At 37.0% G+C, this 15,602-nt stretch overlaps 1 protein-coding gene across 3 annotated transcripts in view; it reads left to right on the forward strand.

Annotated features, from left to right (window-relative positions):
• Positions 1-5,816: 5,816 nt before the first annotated feature.
• The window catches only part of Inpp1 (inositol polyphosphate-1-phosphatase), a 33,204-nt gene continuing 23,418 nt past the window's right edge, over positions 5,817-15,602 (forward strand). The window contains exon 1 of one of the 3 annotated variants that reach the window (XM_015481153.2): positions 5,817-6,033. The gene's annotated coding sequence lies outside the window, so the exon portion shown is untranslated. Of the gene's footprint in view, positions 6,034-13,043; positions 13,487-15,602 lie in introns of those variants that run through there. The other 2 variants (XM_048808180.1, XM_015481154.2) reach the window with 2 other exon arrangements.

Raw genomic sequence — 15,602 nt, forward strand, 5'->3', positions numbered from 1 at the left:
ATCAAACCCAATGCCTCACACATGCTAGGCAAGCACTCTACCACTAAGCTACAACCGCAGCCCCACCAAAACCCACTTCTGAAAGAAGCTTCAGGGCCTACCCTTTCTTAACTGTAACCTGCCTGGGGTTGTCTTACCTGCTCAGCTCTATCTTGATTTCTTACTCATAGTTTAAGTAGGAAGTCTCAATTGTTTACCTTCTATCCCTTTCTAAAAAACTTTTGTAAATGTACTGAAACCTGATTTTTCCCCTTTCTTTTCACTGTTTCCCAAAATTTGCAAAGTGGTCATTTGGGAAAACAGCATTTTTTATTTTTATTTATTTATTTATTTATTTTGCGTGGATGGAGGTGGGGTGCTGGGGATTAAACTCAGGGGCACTTGACCACTGAGCCACACCCCCAGCCCTATTTTATATTTTATTTAGAGACAGAGTCTCACTGAGTTACTTAGCACCAGCATTGCTAATGCTGGCTTTGAATTCACTATCCTCCTCCCTCTACCTCCCCAGTCACTGAAATTACAGGCATATGCCAGCACACTTAGCTGGAAACAGCATTTTTGATTACAATGTTCTTTGCCAAGCCACAGGGCAAATTCCTGACCTATAATGATCATTAATTCTAACTCAAGGCTGTGAGTGTGATGGTCTCAGTGTACCTCTTAGGCCAAGGCTGACCACAGGATGCCCAGATGGGAATACCTGCATGAAATTTCATGTGTCTTTAAACAAGGGGATCTGGGTCATTTGATTAGAGTCCAAGAAGTAAGGACATTTTACAGCTCTTAAAGACAAGAATTATAGAAAAGATACCTTGTTTCAGTGACTAGACAACAATGTTGATTTCAACTTATTGATATAACCCTCTTATATGTCACAGGATGAGTGGTATGGAATACTGTGGTACCTGTGACACACCACTCCTCTTGAGGTACCTGTTATTTTCTGTCTTATACCATTAGCATGGATTGTCACTTAATGGATTCCAAGGTTTTAGTGCTAAGTGAGGTTGAGTAAGGAAATCTTCTGATCTCTTTCCTCTTGCTCAGTATCCAAAGAAAGTTAAATATTCCTTTCTGCAGGGCTCATATTTACCAAGTAAGCATCAGTATAGCCATATGATTATCAATACATTGAAATGCTTTTCACACTGATTAATAAAGAGTTAGTGCCAACTGCCAGGCAATTCAGTCACCCTGGCTCCAAGAAGCCTCAAAGTGGCCATGGCTGAAGAAACCATGTGGCATCTGCTAGCTGGCCGGATACAACTGTCTATTCTCGATCCCATCTCTGTGTACTCAAAGTAGACCCAGATTCCTTGGGGGGAGATGGCACCCCTGGCAGTGGTACATGGTGTACCAGAAGGTCTGGGTGTGTGCTCATCTTTCCAAGGCTGAGACTGCCTGCTGCAGGCCAGCATGCACAGAGTTGTTGTCAAGGCAATAACTTGAATATTTTGAAGATCACTCTGGCTCTTATATATGCCCTTTTATTTTGTATAACACAAGGACCAGGACCAGATCATATGCACTGTGGTGGAGCTATTGAAAGGATCACATAGACCAAAACTGTATGAAAACTTCAGATGGAGTGCCCCTCTGGAGGGCCTCTGATCTATACTTCCTTCTCTCCTTGGCAGTACAGGTTCTTATCCAAACTTGTGGAATGTTTCTCTTTTAATGCTCTGTCTAGTCATAAAAGGACTATTACAATCCAGCTGTTATGTTAGGAGCTGGTCCCTGGAGTTTACATGGTGCTATGGAAGCACATAGTAGGCTTACTTGTCATAAGCTAAGAATCAGAGAAAACTTCCCAGAACAAGTGAGTGTTTTACATGGAGAAACTCTTTACTACTGGAGCATAACAGGTAGCTCCAACATTCTGACAGTGACGCTGGAGATATTTCTTTTGGGGAGGAGAAATAAAGAGATGGAGTAGGTCACCAAGGATCTGTGAGCCACCATAAGAGAATTTGAGCAGAAATATGACACAACCAGATTTTAATTCTATTCTATCAGTATCACTTTGAAGCATGTCCAGTGGATCAGAGGAAACACATCTGGCTCTCCAAACTCCTCCCTGTATGTTTTCTTTACCTTCATATGAATTTGACTTGCAAAGGATTTTGACTTGCTTTGCTTTGTCTGATTTTAACTCTACCTTATTACATTATCCCATAAATTACTTTTAAATAGCTACTCATTTACATATTTTTGTCATACCTGATAACTGGCCAATCTGTTTCCCATTTTTTGGACTTAGCAAAATGATCTTAAAATTTTTTGAGCTATGAATGGGCCACATTGGGTCAAAAGGCCTTGAGATTTAATTGTCTGTTTGGATCATGGTTTCCAAGATTGTGGGAGTGCAACAGGCAATGATGGCTTATTTCTCAGATCATCAATCAATATTCATGCTCCTAACAGCGATTCAAATAGCAGCTCTAAGATAGAGACATTAATAAAGTGGGAAGTTTTTTTAAAAAAATAAGATTGTTTCTATTAGGTGAAATGTGTGTGTAAGTATGCAGAAATATTCTAGAGAAAGCATACTCGAAATGTCAACAGTGGTTATTGTTGGGTGGTGGTGGAAATATGTATGACTCACTTCTTATCTTGAGTCATTTCTATTTCCTATTGTTTTACATGAGAATAGATAGCTGTTTTGTAACAAAAATAAATGTGATTTTTTTTAAAGGATATAGGGTGATTACATGTAATATGATGTATTTTTCATTATGGGTAATTCCCCAAATAACTTTGGGTACATTTTTTTATTTCCTATATGTACTTGATTGCCACTGAGTTGCTGGCAAGAGGTAAATATGTCAAATAAAAGAAGACTGAAATGCTTGTCTTTTTCCTGCAAGATAGTCCCTCCAAATCAGATTTCTTAGGAAAAAACATTAATACTTCACTTGATTTTGATATATGACATTCCAGGTACGGTGGCTGATGACTGTAATCCCAGTGGCTCAGTAGGCTGAAACAGGAAGATGGCAAATTCAAGGCCAGCCTCAGCAATTTAGTGAGGCCCTATACAACTTTTATGTCTCAAAATAAAAAATAAAAATAATTTTTAAAGTGTCTGGAATGTTGCTCAATGGTTAAGCATCCCTGGGTTCAATTCCTTCCTGGTACTAAAAAAAAAAAAAAAAAGACAATTTGATTATATGACATGCCATATTATTCCCCTTATAATTAAAACTAAAACATACATAATACATTTACAACATAAGATCAATACTGACATTTGCATTGTAATATTAAAGAACATAAGCCTTGGTATAAAATAACAGTATAATATCTATTTGTAGATTTTTAATAATTTGCATGTTATATCAACTCATCTTCAATATTACAAATATATATTATACAGATACAGTTTTGAGAATTTCAATTTAGCAATAAATATTTAAAATTACCACTAAGACATACTCAAGTAAGTAAATAAACTGACTTGTTCTACAAGTTTGTTAAGTTCATTTACAAATTCTGTAATGTTAGCCGGTCCCACAGGGAACTGGGAAAATAAGAAGATCCTCTGTAATAATTATGGCACTAAGATCTTCTGATTCCCTGGACTTATTTGTAGGTGTGTATACACAACAATAGTACATAAGTAGCATAATATATTTTTATAGTATGCATATACTTCCCTCTGATAAATATTAGATTTCCAAATATTTGATATTTCTTTTGGGGAGGAGAAATAACATCAAATGAGTGTTGAAACGATATGCTTTTCCACTCATGAGAAAGTTTCTTTTCAGAGTGTCTTTTATTTTGTTCTGCTATTGGGTATTTGAAGACCTTCTACTATTCATAATAATACTTTATTCTTCTTCCCTATTGAAAATAAAGAAAGAGGCAAGCAAAGAGAAAATTGTTAATATTAATATTATGTTTCTGATATTCAGCTACTGTGCTCAGAAACTCTCGACTGAAACTCTTCAAATCCTAAGTTAAAACATAAAAATTGACTAAAACCACAATACTAATAGTAAATTTTATTTAAATGTATATAGATACATACAGATATCCATGTACATATATATGTAATTTCTGCCTGTGTTTAGGAAAAAAAGAGTCACTGAGAGAAAAAAATGAAAGGCAGGACAGCTATGTTTGGTATGTATTTTTAAGATTCAGAATGGGGGGCTGGAGTTGTGTGGCTCAGTGGTAGAGCACTTGCCTAGCATGCATGAGGCACCGAGTTCAATCCCTGGCATCACATAAAAATAAATAAAATAAAGGTATTGTGTCCATCTACATCTAAAAGAATTTTTAAAAGTTCAGAATGGATGGAGTAGAAAATAATTTGCAACTAGTAAGAGATTTATGGTAAATGATAACATCAAAGTTTTTCTTCAAGTTTTGAGTTTTGACTTTGATAATTATGACAAGGTAGAGACGGTTATTTCTGTACACAGATCTCCTTCTATAGTATATTAAGGTAAAAACTCATCTAAAGGGATGGGGATTAGGACCCCAGAGATGGCAACAGAGAAGTAAGTGGTGGCTGGGTATCAGCTTTTTCTTTTTTCTTTTCTTTTCTTTTTTTTTTTTTTTTTAGATCATATGGTAGTTTTATTTTTCATTTTTTGAGGAACCTCCACACTGCTTTCCATATGACTATACTGTTATCTCTTTTCTTTTTTTATTATTATTAGTCGTTCAAAACATTACATAGCTTTTTCTGATTATGGTGTCAAGAAATGATCTGCAACTTTCATTTAATCCACTGGTCCTCACAGAAACATCTAATGACTGTATTTGTTGTATTTCCAAGACAAAATTTACTGCATATAACAAGTAATATATTTAATTTTTCTTTACAAGTTTGTGGAAAGAGTAAAGAAAGGAAAAAATATGAAGAGGAGGAAAAGTGTTTAGGAAAAAAGGAACTATGTGAAGTAAGTTCAAAAATAACAGGAGTCGAATGTGTGTTCTTTCTGATTTTCCAATGTTTTCTTTCTATTTATAACAGTTAATTTGTGGAAACACTAGGTTATTCACACTGAGCAAACATTTCAGTGTCAGTACTATTGAAAGACTTGCAAAAAAGCATTTAGGATCAAATAGTCAATATGTGTGAAAGCATTTTGAAAATTAAAATTATTTTTAAGTTGTGAGGTGTTAGAAGTAATAGTGCAGGACCCAGATATTTACTATTTCTTCAACAATGATCTAAATAATGAGGCACTTCAGATCACAGAAGGAGTTATTACAAACACATTTAAGAGTATAATTAGCATATAATTCTTGTCTCCTCTTGCCTTTCCAGTTTCTTCTTGGCTTAGGTTTTTAGCAGAATGATTTGGTAACAAGAGGTGTGGAGGAGATATGATGGTGTGGTATAGGAAAAGAATTTGACTATATGCACTAGACTTTTTAAAGAAGTTTCTTAAAGTTCTGTTTTTAATGGTTAAGAAATGTAATTATTTTAATGCATTCTTCTCTAAGAAGTAAATTTATATTCAGACTTCCCACAAAATATCAAAAGATAGGTTACCAAACTACTTACAGTTCTAAAAATAAAATCAAGCAAACCTGTTCAAAGCCAAATGCACAAAGAGATAACCAGTGAGGATGTAAATATTCAAGATAACAAAGTATGCAGTAAACTGATTTTATGAACTAAAGTGCATTAGGAAGGATAGAACAATGAGTTCATCTTAGAGTCATTTGTGAAAAGCTAAAGTAAACTAGAAAATATCCAGGGAAATTTAAGAATTGAAGGAAATGAATGGCCGATATGTGTGTGCTCCAGAGGATAACCTTTGTACTGGATAGCAGAGAACTCTTCACCTAATCAGCAGAGGCTGGGCTTGGTGGTTTAGTAAGCATGTTCAGATGGAGCAAAAGGAAGGGAAATACAATGTCCCTTTCCTGAGTTTTTACTCTCAGGTTCCAGCCATTAATTCCCTGAGAAAGGAAGAAACTCAAATCCTAAGGATCCATATACTTCAAAGTTTTAGCATGTACTGTATTTTACATCTGGGGATTCAGTAAGCAACTCTTCTGTGTAAGGTAAGTGGTGGGGGAAAAAAGAGTTTTTATTAAATAACTTCCTTCTGTGATCTAATGTGCCTCATTATTTAGGTAATAATTGGAGGCATAGTAAATATATTTGGGCACTGTACTATTATTTTGAACCTCACAATTTTAAAAAATAAATACTCAAGGCCCAGTGAAACATTGCTAGATAGAGGCCTATATTCCTGTGTATTGAAAAGTAACTATAAATATATCTACCATGACTTATTCTAGAAATTTATTCTGTTTTTGATATCTTGGCTACTTGTAGCTTAATATCATGTTTGATTGCCTGTAGTTTATATAGTTTAGCAAACTTGCACTGTATTTGAAAAAAACAACTCAGACTTTTAAGTATTCTATCACAAATATTAAAGGTAACTCTGAAATCTTTTAACAATCATAGATATACTTTGCTTTCATGAGAGTTAGTCAATCTTTCCTAAGAATTTGAGAGTTATTTAATCTCTTCTAAGGTTGAATAACTAAGATTGATTTATATTAGTTAATGATTTAAAGGGAACACAAAAATAAGATTGTGCAATATGAAGCTAAGGATCTCTTACAACCAAACAAATTCTAGCCTGTTCCTTGTTGTAACTCACATTTTATTAGCTACCTAACATCCTGTGATTGAGTCACTTTGACATAAAAGAGATGCAGGTGGCAAATACTGAAAAACTCATTATGATACAGTAAACTACAGCCAAAAACCAATTTCAAGTTTACAGCAGCTGATTTCAAGTTACGAGGTGCAGCAGTGGCAAGCACACAATGCTGATCTGTGTAACAACAATTGGTAACATCAGTGCTAGTTCAAGTAAAAGAGATGACTGAGTCCAGAAAGGCTAAGAGTTTTACTGACACTGCTTCTATTGACTCTTATCAAAATTGGCTAATGTGCCATTGAAGATCATATTTCAAAAGAATATTTAATGACATGGCGAAATACTTGTATGTGATTAAAGAACCATTTATAAAACAATATTTGGTAATATTTGTAAAAATAATATATACCTACATGCACAGAGGACTAGAAAGTTATACTCCAAAATGTCAATAGTTATAGGGAAGTGGGGTTTTTGGTTTCCTTTTACTCTTTCACGTTTTCCCACAAACTTTTCTTCATAATGCATTACTTCTATAACAGAGAAAGTCATTCAAAACAATAAACAAGTTTCACCTGAAAGTATAAATATTAAGAATATTTTTTTAAAAAATGAATTATAGCATAGTTACCTTATCACTATTACAAAGCTAAGCCATGAGCACAATATTCCAAAGGAGGAAGGATGAAGCAAAATAGAACAAAATTTTGCATAAAAGAACAATATTTTGTTCATCATGATTGAATGAAAAGGGGATGTTTATCCAATAACAATGTCAGGAAATTTGGTGAACTATTTGGGGGCAGGGGATCAGTTTGAGTTCCTAAAAAAACAAAAAAATTCAAGATTATTAAAAACTTAAACTTTAATGATAAAATAGTATAAAAATTAGAGGAAATATAAATGAACACCGATCTGATCTTTGGTTTAAAGTGAATTCTAATCGTATAAACAAAGAAAATATTCATAAATTGAGTAAAATTTTTTGGCATTGTGTATTTATTGATAGAAGCAGCATTGAGATAGGGAACATCATTCACTGTGACTAGGGTCTTAAAGGGTAATTGGTAAAATCCTATTGTTGATCATGTAATACTAGAAATTTAATCAAAAGAAATACAATAGACACTTGACATTTATAAATCATGTATCTTCTAGCTTCTGGTACTCTCCAAATCTGTTTTCAAACTGTGTTATAAGGTCCCCTGAGGTTTTTCAGAGGTTCCTAAGGTGTGCTTCAAAGGTAGGGAAAATGTTACTCCCAACCGTGTCTCCTGGAGCAATTCAATTTTGATCTAATCTATATGTTAGGAAATTTTTTTTCTTGTTGTAACTCACATTTTATTAGCTACCTAACATCCTGTGATTGAGTCACTTTGACATAAAAGAGATGCAGGTGGCAAATGCTGCACTGAAAATATCAAAATGTGAATACCACCATACTTAGTATATGATTTCTTCACTAAAATGCAAGTGTTACTTTTCAAAAACTACTGGAGAAGTGAGGAATGATAGTGTTACATTCACACACACTGGCCTCACAGTAGTGATTCAAATTCCTGCTCAGGAAACATATAAATCATTCTATAATTACCTTGGATGTAAAATCTGAGAATTTCCAGGGCTTGTTGCAATAAAGAATAAAAGATTTGTGTTCTGTGATGATCAACAGAGTTCCTTAATATATGTCAGCCTGTCATAACAGGAACTGACTTCCGCTCAGATGTTTCAACCAAAGAGATTTTATTGTACAGACTATTTACAGAAGTTATATTAGATTTAGGGTTAGTGTTGGGGGAAAAGGAAACAAGGGTCATAGAGTACTCAGGCACTTGCAAGAGTAAGAAGCTGTTAGGCTTGGCCTGAGTGTCTAGGGGTAGGAAATCACATTGGCAGAGCCCAGTGGAAGCTGGGAATTTGGGGAAGAGAGATATAGAGAAGGTATAAATCTAGTCCATTTCTTACTAGGAGGGGGTTCTGCCTTTGTGGGAGCCTTAGAATTTCAAAGCCTTGCAGAACCCCTCCAGAAGCAGGAAAAGAGATGAGAAGCAATACCCCCAATGTTTCTCCTTTTCTGTACTTTAATCTACGTGGTATCTCATTGGTGTCACCCATCAGTGAATACCAGCTGGTAAGACAGCCCAGAGGAAATAGTTAATGAAAGTTTGTCTTTAAAAGCACAGAGTCCAGCAGAGAGAGGTAAGTGGACCAGGCACAGAACAAGTGGGAGAATCATCAGCATACTTTTAAAAAATAGAAGAGTATTTGGAACTCCAATGCCTAAGAACAGAGAAAAGCTTAACTAGATGACGGTATTAACCATTCTGCAATTAAGTAAATAATGGTGCTCAAAAGACCATTATGTAATCAAGGAACATAGAAGAGAGCAACCAGCTTCATCTGGAGGAGTGGATTTGGGAAAGTTGTTCTCAAATTGACACCTGAGGTGCTTTGTTGTCCCACAAGCAAACTTTCTTATAGTTTGTTTATTATAAAAACAGTACACATTCACTAGGGGAAACACACTCATAAAACAAAAAACTAGCTGGGCTCAGTGGCATATGCCTGGTATTCCAGCAGCTTTTGGGAGGCTGAGGTAGGAGGATCACAAGTTCAAAGCTAGCCTCAGCAAAAGTGAGGTGCTAAGCAATTCAGCAATACCCTGTCCCTAAATAAAATACAAAATAGGGCTGGAAATATGGTTCAGTGGTCAAGTGCCCCTGAGTTCAATCCCTCTAACCCCAAAAAACCTAAATAGTATATATACGATTCCATCCTTCCTCCCAGACCACTGCAAACATATTAATGTGTTTCGATCTTTCCTGATCTTTTTCCATGCAAATATATACATATGATTATTTTGTATTGGGATACATATTCTTTTGTATACTATAATTTCCACTTAAATCATAAATACTATTTCACACAATAGATACCATTTTGCAACATTTTAAACTTGTAAAACCTTGTCCAAATTGTCTGTTTGTATCTGATTATAACAACTACATAAACATTCACAGACATTTAGTTTGGTTTCTCTTGTGGCTGTTACCAAATACACATGACAAACTTTCCTGTAGGTTACTTTTTTCACATACTACTTTTCTCATGGTGATTTCAAGCCACTACTGGTTTTTCTACAACTCTCAAACTAATAGCTTGTACATTTTTAGATTGTTTTTTAGAAGCGTGTGTGTGAAAGAAAAATAATGGAGGCAAATGCAGCCTTCAAAGTTTGAAGTACTTACAGTCTGACCTTTTACAGAAAATGTTTGCAAACCTCCGTTATAGAGTATTTCTTTATTAGAAATTCCCAGAAATGTAATTTTGTAGTCAAAGGGTGTGAACATTTTGAGGCTTTTTAACTACATTCTGCCAAACTTACCCTCAGAATATTTGAGCTGATTCACGTACTTCTTCTCAGAAATTCATGAGCTTGGTCATTTGCCACCCATTCTGCCCCAAGGGTTGCTGGCTCAAATCAATAGCTATGAGTATTATTTTATTCTCAGCTAAATTGACGGTGCATCGTTTTAAGTTTTCAATTTCCTTAAAAATGTTTCACCATTATTCATATTTTTCTTTCACAATTTAACTGATTTGCATATTTGTTCATTTTTCTTTGAATAGGATATTTTTATTTTGCTTATAAGACATCTTTGTTTAATAAAAGATGCTATTTCCTTATTGTTCACATATATTACATATTTTGATAATTTTTATTTGTCTTTTAATTTTATTCTATGGATATTTTAGATGAAAGAAATTAAAGTTCAGTAGTCAACTCTGTCACTTTACCTTTGTAATTTCAATATTTGCTCCATACTTACTTTGAGGTTAAAGCAATTCACTCATATATTCTCCTTGCCCTTTTAAGACTTTTTAAATCTTTCAATCCTGCCCAAATTTAGTACCTAAAAAACAGTTTTAAAGGGATAAGTAGGTAATATTATGTGAATCCTGGAGTCAAATTGCTGGGTTCAGATTTAGCTTCAACACATACCACATATTTTAGTAAATTACTTAACCTCTCTAAGTTTCAGTTTTCTTGTTTATAAAATGGAGATAACAACAATACCTACCATAGGACTGATGCAAAAATTAACAGCTATAAAACATGCCAAGCACTTAGCACAGTGTCATTAGTACTTACTGTAGCAGCAAGAGAATGCTTTAAGGTAAAAGCAATAACGTGTATAAATGTGCAAAGGTATGGAATCAATTTGTGGGTTTAGGAAACTAGATGAGTTATGGTAAAATAGGGCATGAAATGTGAGGGGCAGGATGGACAGATGAGAGGAGAAAATGGGCCTTGAATGCCATGTCCACAGAAGCTTTTTGTTTGTTTGTTTGTTTGGTTGGTTGGTTTTTGAGATGGGGATTCTTACTTAAGTGGTGCATTCTGGCCTGGAACTTACTATCCTCCTGTATCAGCCTGCTGATTAGCTGAGATTACAGCAATGTGTCACTGTGCCTGGGAAGAAGTTTGATACAACCAGAGATGGGGAGGAGGGCAATGAAAGCTTTTAAACAAGCAAGAAACTGCATTGAGATGTGTGGTATAAAATGATCACTGCAGTAGCCAGGGGAGAAATGGACTAGATTTATGTCCCTCCTCCGCTCTCTCCTGCCCAAATCTTACTCCCTAGAGGTAAATTCTTTCCACTTCTAACTACTTCTTCAGGTACTTATCTCTTTACTTCTAAATATGGTGCTTAAACTATTTCTTGATTTTTGCCATCAGGGATATAATTAATAAACAGTAGCAGCAGGGATGGATCTAGGGGTCCCTAAGAGATGCATCTGAGAAAGTAAAATCAACTGAATCTGCTAGTGAGTGAAAGTGTTATGGGCCAGACAAATAAAAATTATCAAAACAGACTCCATTTTGCCCTGAGATTCCACCTCATGTAAGAAATGCTTCTCCAGGAGAAAGCCCACCTCTGTAACCATCAACAGTTGCTTAACATAGCATGTTTGCCAACACAAAATGGCAATTCTTTTACAATGTAAAAGTGTCCTCTCTTTGGTTCCATTTTTTTGGACATTGTACCCTGTCAGAGATTGATTGCCTAGATGTTAGTAACCATTCTTTTAACTTGTATACAACTAGGGATGTTTTGGCCCACTCCCTTTTCTGTTTTTAGATATGATGACGTTTGTTTATGGTTTTGAATCATAGCAACAGACACTTATGCTTTAATATGGTTTTGGACTATAAAAGATGTACTCAAACCTCAGGAGGGGGTCGAAGGGTGTAGACTTGCAGCCTACCCCTTGGCCTGCTGGCTGGTGGATCCAGACCACCAGCTGGTGAATCAAGATTCCATCTCCTGCTTTAAGATTGATTCAGTGATTTATTGCAATCTCACCTTTACAAAAGTTGGGGAGTGGATGGATGAGAGAAAAGCTGTTTCACAAACTACAGGAGCAGAGAAATGAGTTATTTGAGAGATGTATAAGTTTTAAGCACCATTTTCTGGAGTATGTCAGCATTGCCCCAGGCTCTTGTCTGGTTGTTCCTGACTGTTCTGAGGACCAAGTGGTGACAACATAGTGAGGTAGTCTTGAGTGGTTGGGAAAGTGTAGAAAAGAAACCATGCTAGCTACAACTTTAAAACAGAGTTTCCCCAATTTTTGCTATGGACTGAGTTACAGATATATGGATGCTGGTCTTCTCAGCCCTCTAGGTGGAAGGGCCTAGGCACCTCCTGCAAGAGCAACCTCTTCTAATGACCCATTTGGGACTTTGCAATATTATCCTTTCCTAGTTTTCTCATGAAGTATAAGCACTGCTTTAGGAAGCTCAATGCACTCAGAAACATCAGCCTCTGTGAGGCCCCTTATACTCAAAAGTGTTATGTTGCCCTTTTAAAATTTCTACCCTGGTCTCCCTCTGCCACCCATTCCTATTCCAACCTACCATTCAAAAAAGCCTTCCTTAAGGTACACTAACTACCACAGTTTACAGGATTGAAGGTGAGTTCTCTGCCCATGATACTTTTGGCATAGGTGGCCCTGGGCCCAAACTTCAAGAGGCATGCGCCCACAACAGACTGCTATGGCTTCAAGAACATCCAGATCATCCTGACATTGCTATTAGAAGAATGAGACCTGAATACCACGGGCAGGAAGTCCATCTTCACAGCTGCTAACCCATCTGTCAAACCCATCATCCCCCAAGAGAATGAATGATGAAAGGGGAAGATTTTTAAAGTGAATTTGTGGGCGGTTACAAGGAAACAACAAAAACGGCCAACGAGGTGACCCCGGGAGTCCTTTTCTTCCTGGCCCTCCTATTCGAATCATCACGCTCCACTTGTGTGACGTGGTGGACGCCTGGCTCTGGCAGGCGTGGGATGCCCTAGCCCTCGGCAGAAGCCCGCAGGCGTCACCGCGCCTTTCCACGCCACAGTTCCAGGGGAAACGAGGGGGCGGCGACCTGGCGGATGCTGAGCACTGCAATCCGAGGCCAAGCTAGGCAGCGCGTCGGCCTGGCTTAACCCTCCCTTCCCGTGACCTCCGCCGTCCTCCCCGCCCCTCGTCCTCCAGCTGAGCCTGCGGCCGGACGCCTGGCGCCCCTCTCCTAGCCTCCTACACCCGGGCCACCTCCTCCTCCCCGGGATCATTTTCCTCCTCCTCCTTTTCTCCTCCCCCGCCTCTTCCGTTTCTCAAGAGAAAGGCTGTAGCCTCCTTCTCGGCTCCTCATCCCCGGCTTAGGTAATACGTTTTCCTCCTTACGCCAGCCACCGGCTCCCCCGCCACCATCTCTCTCCTCCCCGGATCTGGGGCTGGGGCTGGCTGAGCGGCGCGCGTTCCATCGCCTCTCCGGAGGGTAGGTGAGTCAATCTGGGCCGGGAGGACTCCTTGCCTATGCGCCCCGGCCTGTGAGGTCCTCCGTCCCTGCAGCGAGGCTGCCCCCGGCCTGGCGCTGCCCACCCAGGCAACGCCGCTGCAGCCAGCCGAGCAGAGGAGCTCGCGGTCTCGCGGCGCCCTTGGTTCTGCTGTAGCGACCGAAAAGTAATCAGAGACGGGAAGGCAGAGCAGCAAGCAACTTTATTATTATTTTTAATCCAATCATTAGCATTTCTAGGTCGAATAAGCTGATTTAGCCGATTTGACAGTCGTGGAGAGCAGTAGCCCAGGTTCAACAGGTAGATGGCATAACTGTCATGCGCCCCTTGGTCGCAGCGTGTACATTTGAGAGATGCTTCTAAGTGCTGATAGCTGTTGGCTGCCTCTCGTGACCTACTTGATGAGTGTAAAATAAACATGATGGAACTATATTTAGAAAAAAATCTTTACCTCCTTGATTTAAATTTTCTCCGCATTTTGAGAGGCGGTTTTGTGAGACGCGCAGTTAGTTGGTATGGACAGAGCATAAGTGGAAATAATTAAACCCAGTTTGGCCTAATCATGTAGAAGGTAAGACACAAAGCGTGAAAGAAACTCTCTACATTATTTAGTACATCCACGAAAACAGTTATAAACAATCACATGTGTTTCTTGGAGACTTCCAGTTTTAAAGCTAGTTCTCAGGTGTTGAATAAAGAGATGTGTTCCCACTGGGTGGATGGTGTTTACTTGAAAAGCATAGTGGATTATGGCCTTGTGGACAGACCACTTAAATGCATACCATATGATGAATAAAACATATTTTGGCCCTTTCCCCTTAATTCCTGGGTTTGAAACCAAAGTAGATAAGAATTGGCTTTGCCCAGCCTGATAATAATATAAAAGGTGAAAATAATCCACTCAACTACTATTGACTAATGAATTAGCTAAGTGATCTCATTCTGAACTTTAAAAATATCCCTATGAGGAGAAAAATAAAGGCAATAGAAGAAACACTTTTCCCCATACAAGTATTTTTTGTAGTCTTATTCAGAACATACTTTAAGTTTTTGAGAATTTTTATGCTACTTTTGAAGTTAACTCTTAGTCATATGGTTTACATAAGATGCATATAAGTTACACTTTACTTTTTGCACAGAATAAACTACCTCTTCAAGCTTTTGAACTAAACCACCACCTGCACCACCTGCGAATTACAAATTTAAATTATGACTATATTTGTTGTAACACTTTTAAAAAAATGTAATTTCTTACTGGGCATAGAAGGCAGGAAAAACAAGTTATAAATGGTAATTTATCCTACAGGCATTTCCCTTTTTATTTCTATCTCTAAAAACAATTAGAAAATGTCTTATTCTATTTTGTGTTTTACAGACATTGCTTAAAAGATAATTATATTATATAAAGTGATCAATAAAAACAAACATCTTCATTTTTAAAGGTGGGGATGGTGTATATGAGAACTTTTTCCAGATGTAAGTCCTTATTAATGTCCTTGTTAAAATACCTTGAATTTAATTAATGCAAATACCTTGAATTCATTATAAGTAATGAAGCTAATGGAACTCCTCTCTCTCTTCCTGTTGATATTCCTGTTTGGCTCAGAGTTTGGAAATAAATGCTTTGCTTCCCATCTCCCGCAATTAGTGTAGTGTTTCACAAATGTGTTTGATTTTTAAAATTACCTAGGAGTATGGGCAAGTGAGGGGGAGGGGTTTAAAAAGATTCCCAGGTTGCAACTTGGTGCTTCCTGATTCAGAATTTCTAAGGGAGAGGGAATACTTAAACTAGGCAAAGATGATAAAATTTTAAGTTTTTCTTTTTTTAAAAAAAGATAGATTTGGAAAACAGGTAAGAAATGACTGTTGCTGGAATGAAAACCTATTAAGATTCCTGTACATAAAATATTCTTAAATGAAAGATGATTCTCTTAATATGATGATATCACTAATTTAGGAAACCTCAAACTTTTATATCCTTTTGTAGTCAAGCCTCTGGTGGTTGAGTTTGGTAAACATATTTTCGTATAAATTTAGTTTCCTTTATGTGGTATGCAGGGTTAATTTAAGTTCTGTCACATTCTAAGAACATTGTATTAAT

The sequence above is a fragment of the Marmota marmota genome, unplaced genomic scaffold (assembly GCF_001458135.2).
Source record: "Marmota marmota marmota unplaced genomic scaffold, marMar, whole genome shotgun sequence".
NCBI lineage: Eukaryota > Metazoa > Chordata > Mammalia > Rodentia > Sciuridae > Marmota > Marmota marmota.